Below are 10,976 nucleotides of genomic sequence, written 5' to 3' on the forward strand. Positions count from 1 at the left end.
TCGATAAAGGAATTGAAACCAAAACCAAAACAAAACAAAAACAAACAAACAGATAGCAAAAAAGCATTATGTTGATATTATGCAAAATTAGTAATAACTAGACCAATCGATCTTGTCATTTAACCCTTTTGGTTGAAGGGTTTGTAGCGTAAAAATCCAAAATGTTTCACGTCGCTTTAAGGCTAAAGTTCTATCCCCTCCTCTGCTGTTCTTCTTAATGACATCTATAACAAGTCCTTTTAATTGATCAAAGGTGTGACCTGCCTCTAGGCAGTGTTGTACTAAAGGTTCTTTGGTTTGTCACAAAAATTGGATGGGAAGTAATTTTGTATTCATAGAATTCATTTGATACTTCCTCAAGTACTTGCATTTTGGTTTTACCAAGTATTGCCATACCATGTCTTCAAGCAATTGGAACACCACCTTTGGGTTCAATATTGAACAAGCAGAATCCATTCTTAATGTACCTTCTCAATATGACATTAATCCTACCGGGAGTGAGAATTTAACCACAGATTGGAACCTTTTTTTCAACCAAAATAAAAAAATTATGAAGATTGAGCTTAATAGCGGCATCCTTGTAGAATACTGCAAAAGTGAAAGAATCCCCAGGGGTTTAAGAATTAATAAAGAACCCCAGAACTTTAAGGAAGACAAAGAGTTTCTGACCAAATGGAACATGATCCTAAATAAATGTTCCTTCGACCTAATGTTGTTAATTATAGAAAAAAGCAGACAACAAGTTCAGGAACTTAAACAAGATTTAGAAAAAACTTTAACAACTTTAAAATCAATACAATCTCCAGAATTATTCCAAAGTCAATTAACTACAACTAATGACAACTTACAAAAGTTCAAAGAGAATACTAAAAAATTCAAACTGAAAAAATTCTACAGAGATGAGAAAGATTACCAGAACAATAAGGTTTATCACTAGATGCAGACCAATGAAAATCAAAATGCTGTGGCTTTAACCAACAACGTTGATTCCAGTACTTCTTCAGGCAGCCTTAGTTCTTCAGGAACCTCTTCCTCAGGAAAACCTTTTTTAGGGGTAAGAGGTGGATTTCAAGCAAGAAAAAACAGACAGGGCCGGACTGCCAACAGAAGCAGACCTTGGACAAGATCTCAACAAAAGAATCAATAACAACAGTCAATCTTTCACAATATGAACTCAATTCTGGGGACATCGAACTACTCAACCATGGACTATAGTTTGTTCCGACGGTTCCCAGTAATGAATTTCAGTTTAACATCGATTTTGAAAGATTTATTAGAGTTTTGGAAATAAAACTTTTCTTTGCCACTAAAAAAGATTTTGCAGACAGAACTACAATCGCACCCAAATCAACATGGAAACCTTCTGGTCCTATGGAAGTCAATATAAAAGTTTTCAAAGATTTAGTATACAAAGATTGTAAAAAAATCTTTAGTCAATCTAATAAAACCAAATTTAAATCTAATTTGACATATCAAGAACACACCGCTTTAACCAACCTTCAACACAACAAAAATATTATCATAAAATCAGCCGATAAAGGCGGAGGGATTGTGATCCAAGACACTTCAACTTATAGAAGTAAAGCCATAGAACATTTACAAGATCCAGCAGCATATATGCTGATTAAACTAGATCCCACCAAAAAATTACAAAACAAAGTACATAAAATGACAGATACAGCTTTAAAAGCAGGATTCATCACCAACAGAGATTATCGTTTTTTGAATGTGAACCATCCAATCATTTCTAATATATATTTTCTCCCAAAAATACACAAAGATCCAGTCAATCCACCATTCAGACCCATTACTTCAACCAAAGGGTCTGTTCTTGAACTACTATCCAGATTTGTGGACCAATTCATAAAAAATGAAGTTTTCAAATGCAAATCATATGTTAGAGACTCCAAACATTTTCTCAATAAATTGAATTCAGTGGATGTGAATGAAGGACCTTTTATAATGGTCATACTTGACGTAGCTTCATTATATACGTCTATTTCACAACATCACGCTCTAGAAGTCATCAGAAATACACTTGAGGTATTGGAGGTGTGACAAGATGGCGGCGGTGAGTGAGTCGCAGTGAAGCGTGTAAGAAGATCGGGACGTTTGCCGGACGTTTGCAGGAGTATTTTCCTCTTACCTCTCTTTTGAGTGCAATGCCGCCGAAAAGGAAAGGGGTGTTGAGGGCCGTTTCCTCGCCAGCCCTCTCTTCGACACCCATGCAGCAAACTATCCAGCAATTGGTGGAACGCTTCTTTACGACTCAATCGACGGCAACCTGAGTTATCGGAGGTGGTGACCCGGTTTTGGGAGAAGGCGGTGGAGAGCTTTTCTCCCTTTCGGGGAGTGAAATATCTCTGTCCCCTCTGGATCCTTTCGTCCCCGGGTGTCCTGCTACAGCCGGGACTCAGCAGCGGGAGAAACATGACCCCGGAAGGGAAACCATGGAGCTGCCCGGTGAGGGCGCTGGACCGGAACGAGCAAGTGCAGGGAAGCTGAAAGAACCAACAATCAGCATATCTACACCAACACCATCGGAGGCTTCCTTGGGAGATATCTGGGTGCTTCTACAACGTATGGAGGCTTCTATGGCTAAAAATACTGAGGAGGTAACAAATATTAACTTTAAAATTGATACTTTAACTAAATCTATTGACTCAGTTAAACTGGACTTCTCAAACCAAAACAAACAGATACAGGAGGATATACAACAGCTTCAAATGTTTAAAACAGCAATAATTAAAGATAATTCCTCTATACATAGGAAATTAGAGCAATTTGAAAATTATAATAGGAGATTGAATCTTCGTATATTGAATTTCCCAATTTCACCTGGTATTCCGCCTATTGATTTCTTCAAAAGATATTTGATTGAAAAATTGGGAATTTCTCCTGAAAATATTCCTCCTTTAAATAAGATTTATTATTTGCCAAACAAAAAATTTCCTCAGGAAAAAAATGTTGAACAAGAGAAAAATAATGGACAAGAGGAACAGATTGACTTTGCCAATGTTACTGCTCTTTTGGAACAAACCTTGAATCCAGATACTGCAAGATCTACACTTCTAATATCTTTTGTTTTTGAGCAAGATTTAAATATGATCTTAAGATTATACTTTAAAAATTCTCAAAAATTATTAGGGGCACAACGTATTTGGATTTATCCAGATGTTTCTAAAGTGACTCAGGAGCGAAGGAAAGAATTTCTTTCCCTACGACAAGAAACTCTTAAATTGGGTGCTACATTTCTTCTAGCCTACCCCTGTAAATGTTTGGTAAGATATTTGGGAGTCAAATATGTTTTCTTTTCCTCAGAACATTTAAAGGAGTTTCTAAAAGTTAAAAAGATTACTAAGAGTTAAAGGATTACCAAGGTATGATGTAGAAAGGAATAAAATAAATTGGAGGGTAGCCGTGCCTCATTAAGCCTTTACCTTTAAATTAAATTCTTAAATTTATGTCTCCAACTAGTATATAATTATCACACCCCTTTTTTAGTGGTCTAAGGAAGGGATAAAAATGTATTTTTCAATTTTCAATTTGAATTGTTTTGTTCAAATTTGATATATTACTTTGGTGGAACCTGTTTTCTTTCTCTGTATTTCATGGAACAAGATTACGCTTGTGAATTGTTGTTTTGAAAAATTTAAATAAAGAATTAAAAAAAAGAAAAAAAAGAAATACACTTGAAAGCCAACCAAAGCCACAATCTGTACCCACAGAATTCATTATTGCACTTGCAACATTAGCTATATGTGAAAATTATTTCATTTTTGATGGAAAACTCTACAAACAAACACAAGGGGTAGCCATGGGGGCTACATTTGCCCCCTCGGTTGCCAACCTCTTTATGATTGCATTTGAAACATCATGGGTTGAATTTTCCCCATTTGAACATCTCATATTCTCGTGGTGGCGATACATTGACGATGTTTTCATGCTTTGGAAAGGATCTGAAAATCAATTACGGGCCTTTGTGTCCTGGCTCAACACATGCAATACACATATACAATTTACTTATGCATTTTCCACTGTACGCATTCATTATTTGGATATAGAAATCACTCTCCAACAACAACATTTTCACACACGTACCTTTGAGAAACCTTTAGCAAAAAATACCTTTCTTGAATATGGCAGTTGTCACCCTAGGCATTTGAAGAACAGTCTGCCATTCTCGCAGATGCTCAGAATAAGAAGGAATTGCTCTCTTAAAACTGAATTCAAAACTCAGGCGAAAAATTTGAGCAAGAAACTTGAAGTGAGAGGATATCCAGCTAACATCATAAAGAATGCCTACAGACGAGCAAAGTACAACAACAGAGACCTGCTACTAGATGAATCAAAACATCGAGAGGATACTGCCAGCGATCCGGTCTCTACATGTGTTTTAAAAAATTCCGTCTCCAGTGCTCAGTTGAAGAAGATTATTAGAAAACACTGGACCATTATTCAATCTCTTCCTGAATTTGAAAATCATAAACTACGTTTCGCTTTTTCAAGAGGCAAAAATCTAAAGGAATTTCTCAGTTCAAACAAGTTCCAAGACATCGGCATTACCCCGACCTGCATAGGGCACTTCAAATGTGGTCATTGTAGCTATTGTGATTTCTCAATTCAAACAAAATTTTTTGTCAACCCTATTAATTCAACGACATACAAATTTAATCATTTCAGCACATGTATAACAGACCACGTGGTTTACATCATAATGTGCCCTTGCCAAAAGTTATATGTTGGCATGACTACCAGACCTTTTAAAACCCGTCTGGCTGAACAGAAGTCGAATATAAAAAGAAAACAAACCAAAGAACCTTTAGTACAACACTGCCTAGAGGCAGGTCACACCTTTGATCAATTAAAAGGACTTGTTATAGATGTCATTAAGAAGAACAGCAGAGGAGGGGATAGAACTTTATCCTTAAAGCGACGTGAAACATTTTGGATTTTTACGCTACAAACCCTTCAACCAAAAGGGTTAAATGACAAGATCGATTGGTCTAGTTATTACTTATTTTGCATAATATCAACATAATGCTTTTTTGCTATCTGTTTGTTTGTTTTGGTTTTAATTCCTTTATCGATACAACACATTAGCCAGTTTTTGGCTGAAGATAAAAATTTTTTTTTTTGTATCTCGTTTGATCACATGGTTCTCTTTAAAGATGTTTATTCATCACGTTTTTTACGTTAGTGACGTGATGAACTTAAGTTCTGGTAGGTTCACATTGGATATTTAAAATCTCGGCGTTCCTCAGGTTCGCCGCCATTTTCAAAAAGCAAAATAGACAGAGAAGTCAGAAAAAACTTTCGTTCCGTAAGTTGCTATGTTAAATTTTGTAAAAAAATTCTGTTTAATCAATATAACATCATAATGACTTTTAAAGCATTTTAAGTTATCGTTTGATGTAATCAATGCAATTGTGTGTTTCAGGCACTGTCGACTTCTCCCCTGACGAAGCCACATCGGGTGAAACGGTGGCCCCGTTGGGATACAACAGTGCTGACATTTCATTCAGATAAGTGCTTCTTAAATATAGGCACTATCTTATTAATGTTTATGATATTTATTTCTTAAAGATATTTTTTCAAAATACAAAAAAACACAAATTTATAAAAATAATTAAAATAATTAAAAGATAATTAAAAAGTATTGGATGCAGCAAGCATATGCCTGTTGCCAATGAATGAGACTCTGACCGATGACAAGCAATAACTACTATTTTGCTGGATGACTCGGTCTCTGAGGCACAGCTAAGCTTGTCACAAAATTTGATGGGAAGTAATTTTGTATTTATAGTATATATTTTAAAATGTAGCCCAATTGGGCGGGAGAACCACCCAACTGGCAACACTGCTTACTGGTGACATTTCTGTATCTGTTACTTGCTTTCACTTATGGTTACTGTGTGGGAGATTTTCAGAAACACTTTTTTTTTTTTTTTTTTAATCTTTATTTATTTTCAAACTTATAATAAGTGTGACAGTAAGAACATTTTAGCTTTGAATATATCACTTAATATTCAGCAATAATACAAATCATATAACCTTAACCTATAATCTTTCTAATCTATAGCTATTGCTGTTTTCTCCCCATGGTCATTGTCAGGGCTGCTCAACCTATGAACCAGGGCATTAGTGATAAAAGATGCCAAAATCTATCTATCTACCTTCAAATTTCTAGAGGGATAGATGCTGAACTGGGATTTTGGCACCTGTTATTATCAGTGCCTTGAGCCAGTGCCTCACTTGGTTCGGCAGGAGAGGAAGATGAGAGAGAGGGAGGAAGGTACCAGATCACAGGATGGGGGAGGGGAAGGAGAGACTTACCAGACTGTGGGGTTGGGGGAGTGCCAATGCAGATCCTTTTCTTTGAAAATCTAGCATCATGTAGCTTACTGTAACATAGCAAATGACGGCAGATAAAGACCTGATCGGTCCATCCAGTCTGCCCATTAGTTCGGGTTCCTCTTTGCCACATACGTCACTTTGCACTTGCTCACATTAAAGGTCATCTACCCAGTGGCGTACCAAGGGGGGGGGCGTGGGGGGAGGTCCGCCCCGGGTGCCAAGCCCTGAGGGGGTGCTCCTGGTCCGGTTCGGTTCCCCCCTCCCTGCGCCGGGTGTCGCGTCTGGAAACAGCCTGCAGCAAGATCGCAATGCCAGCGATCTTTGCCTGCTTCGGCTGTTTCCTCCGCCACGGTCCCGCCCCTCCTCTGACATCAGAGGAGGGGGCGGGACCACGGCGGAGGAAACAGCCGAAGCAAGCAAAGATCACTGGCATCGCGCGATCTTGCTGCAGGCTGTTTCCAGACCTTTGCACATTTTTGCACTATATGGTGGGTGTATGAGGAGATTCACATTTCCTGCACAGCTAAGTTCGTGTGAAGTTACCTTGTGTTGTATTTGACATCTAGCAAAGTCTCTGTTTGGAAGGAAAGATCTCAGCTTAAAAATGAAGTGGCCAGAAGTTATGGTAAAAGCAGATAGCATAGCTGGTTTTAAGAAAGGTTTGGACAAATTCCTGGAGGAAAATTCCATAGTCTGTTATTAAAACATGGGGGAAACATCTGCTTGCCCTCGATCGGTAGCATGGAATGTTGCTACTCTTTGGGTTTTGACCAGGTATTAGTATCCTGGATTGGCTACCATGAGAATGGGCTACTGGGCATGATAGACCATTGGTCTGACTCATTTAGGCTATTCTTATGTTATGTTCTCATCTGTAGGGGCCTTTGTTTTCACTTCTTATTTTAATGTATTTTTTTCTGAGAACTTATCAGTATTTTTTATAATGGGAACAAAAATGGAAGAGAATTAATGTGTGTGGAATGGGGGGGGTGGGTAACTAATTTCTTCAGCTAAATAATTAAATCCACCTCAACCAAACATAGGAGAACTCGCACACCATTCACACACCCTCCAACCAAAAACGTCAAAAGAAAAAAACAGTTCGACAACCTCCTAGCCATTCGAGCTGCAACACTCGACCCCCAACTCTACAACTTATTGACCTGGACCACAAACTACAAAACCTTCAAAAAAGAAATAAAAACCCTTCTATTCAAAAAACACATAAAACTGAACTAACACAATCAGAACTGTCCCAAGCATCAGCTGCAGCTACTCCATACGTACTTCTGATGTCATGACAATTCAGACATAATTTATGTTATGTTATGTTTGGAATAATGGTTATATATATGAGGTTCAATAAAAGAAAATTTTCACTGCCTGTTTCTATTATGACCATTTATTCAGTTTCATGGTTATTACAAAAAATATTTTTTTACATGGGGGGGGGGTGTCAAAAAATGATGGGCCCCAGGTGCCACATACCCTAGGTACGCCACTGCATCTACCATTTTGTTGCCCACTCTCGCAGTCTCAAAAGATCCTCTTGTAGTTTTTCACAGTCTTCTTGCGATTCAATAACAATTAAATTTGCCAATGAAAAAAGTTGTTCAATCTCACTAGTTATTCCCATCTCTAGATCATTGATCAATATGTTTAAATTGTGAGCTTCCTCAGATGGTGTACCAGAACAATCCATGGCATAGTAAATGGTGTGTGTGTGTGTGTGGGGAGGGGGGGGGCAGTCCACCCTGTGCACCATCTTGGTGGGGGCACTGGCCCCCCTCTATGAACCCCTACCGCGCATTCACCTTCCCTCATACCCCCTGCCGCGCATTCACCTTCCCTTCCTTCCCTCATACCTACTTAGAGCCAGATGCATAAGCTCCAACACTACGGTCCCTTTTTTGCCTGTTGTTGAAAAGTTACAATCCTTATCTGTGTCCTGTGGTTGTGAGTTGTTATTTTCTTTACCAATAAAAAAGAAATGAAAATAAATAAATACTGTGGTGGGAGCGATTTTTCTTTTACCAGTGATGCTCAGCACAATAGCATGCATATTATCTGCATGCTATTCGTGTAGAGAATCGTGGGTAAAAGGAGGGAGAAACTGTGTCTAGCGCTTGCTCCTCCTCCTGCCTGCCCTGTCAAAAAAGCAGCCCCTGCTCTCCCTGCCTGTCAGTACAGCTGATTAAGGTAGGGGAATCCTCCATCATCTGAGCCGGCAGGACTCCCCAAAGCTGCTGCAGCTTTGGGGAAGTCCTGCCAGCTCAGATGATTAGGAATTTCCCTTCCCTGATCAGCTCAACCAGCAGGAAAGGGCTGTTTTTTTTTATGGGCATAGCTGTTGTGGTCACGCACCTGCACCCTTTAAAAAACCTTAAAGAAGTGGAGTGCGTGGGTGGGTGGGGGGCTGGACATTGCTCTGTTTTGCCTGAAAGGTTTCTTTAGTCCCTGCGAAGAAACCACGCGGAGGACTCTTTTATTCTGAGTTTTGGTTTATGGATATGTGTTTCCAGAATGTTATTTACAAATAAAATAAAAAAATAAAGAAGTCTCATGAGCCCCAAAGCAGGACTCCCTGACACCCCCTACCCCCTACCAAGCTCCTAGACATCATGCACCCTGCCTGCTGATCCCCCCTGACCCCTCCCACCCCTCCCACCACTCCTGGTAGTCTAGTGTGCTAGGGAAGAGTTGGGTAAGACCCACCTCCCCAGCTCAAGGACCCTCCAACTCTGACATCGCCCTCTGTACCTTTTGTCAAACATCAGGCAGAAAGGATTCCCACTCCCTCCTGCCTGAAGGGCTGCCTCTTCAAAATTGTGTTCTTTCCCCCTCCCAGGGCATCCTGGGGTGCACTGGGTGGGGCCTAAGGCTTTGACTGGCTCAGGCACCTAAGAGTCCTTCTTTGAGGAGGGGCCTTATGTGTCTGAGTCAATCAGAACCTCAGGCCCCTCCCAGTGTATGTCGGTGATGAACAGGGAAGAGCCTATGGCCATGATTGGCTCAGCTACCTGAGCCAATTGGAACCTTAGGTCCCTCCCAGTACATCCCAAGATGCTTCAGGAGGGGGGATGGGTCATCATTTTGAAGATGTGGCCCTTCAAGGCAAGGGGAAGTGGGCATCCCTCATGCCTGATTTTGACAAAAGGTATATTAGTGTTGGCGGGGGTGAAGGATCCTAGAGCTGAGGTGGGTCTGACCACCCCTCAGCCCACTAGACTACCAGGATTTGGTTTTGGTGTGGTGGGAGTGGTTGAGGATATCGGAAGGGGGAGGGCTTGGTTTCGGGGGAGTAGGTGTCTGGGGTTCCCAGTTTTGGGTCCCCTTACTAGCAGGGCTGCATTCTTTTATAATGCTATTATGCCTGTGTTGTGTGTGCACAGCAGTTGCAGCACCAGAGCTGCCAGTAATTAGCAACTAGAACGGGGGTTCCCTTTTGTACATCGTTAGGAAAGCTCATTTAAATACCAATGAGCTCCTAGCGATGTACTTGCATACGGTTCTCAGTGGCACAGGGGGTTTGGGAAGGGGCTGGGGAGGGGACACCCACACTTTGGGAAGTGTGCCTCCACCCTGGCTACCCCCTATCCTCACTATGCCACTGAGAACAACTCTTCCATTTTTAAGCAGAAACTCTTCTAAATCTTTTTACCTATTGCACTTCATATTTTCAATTCCTTTTCTCTAAGAAGAACAATTTCTGTTCTGCATATTAGTCCTTTCTGGTTCTTGCTTTTAAAAAAAGAGTTCAATCTCTGAAGGCACTCTAAACATATGTACTTCATATGTGATCGCACTGATATTATCAAAACATTGCTATTTTCAAGTCTTGACTCAATGTGATAAGTTTTTTTTATCATGGGTCAAGTTACATTTTAGTCTTAATCATTTTGGCAGCATTATGATATCTTGAATCATGAGGTGTTTTCAAAGCTGAGAAAAGACATGACATGCTTCTCTTTCAACCCATTTATTCATATCAATTAGCAACATGCATCCTCGCTGATTGTGTTTTAGGTGTCTTTGCGTATTGGAATACTAACCATGGAGCAGATAATAAAATTGGTGGATATGTTTTCTTTGGGAAGGGAAACACCACAGGTTAGCTAAAGAGGCAATGTGTAAATTTAAAGGGGAGGGAGGACTGGGGATTCTTTCCCAACCTGAAAAGATAATATAGCAGCTCAATTTCAGGTGGTGGTGGAATAGCATTGGCAGGCTCAGCCTCATAAGCAATAGTTGGAAAATGGCTCACTTGGGATACTTGTGATGGGTAGATCTGAATTTAGTGAGCAGTGACTATAAATCAAGAATATCACCCCCCCCCCCCCACCTTTTAGGGGGAAATGTTAAATATAAACTGAGGTTTTTTATTCAAGTGCCAGTTGGCTCCGCACTCACCCACTCCCCCTCGTAGACCCCCACAGGCCTCTCCCTGGACCTGTCTTTAGCCTAGGTGGTCCAGTGGTGAGCCACGACAAGAGCACTAAACCCCCCTCCCCTTTTACAAAACCATGCATGCAAGCCGGTCCGCTGAATGTTCTGTGCTTCTCTATGAGAGTTGGAGCAGTGTAGAGCATTTAATACACAGGCTGGAGCTAAAAAACACT

Source organism: Geotrypetes seraphini, chromosome 5 (assembly GCF_902459505.1).
Source record: "Geotrypetes seraphini chromosome 5, aGeoSer1.1, whole genome shotgun sequence".
Classification (NCBI taxonomy): domain Eukaryota; kingdom Metazoa; phylum Chordata; class Amphibia; order Gymnophiona; family Dermophiidae; genus Geotrypetes; species Geotrypetes seraphini.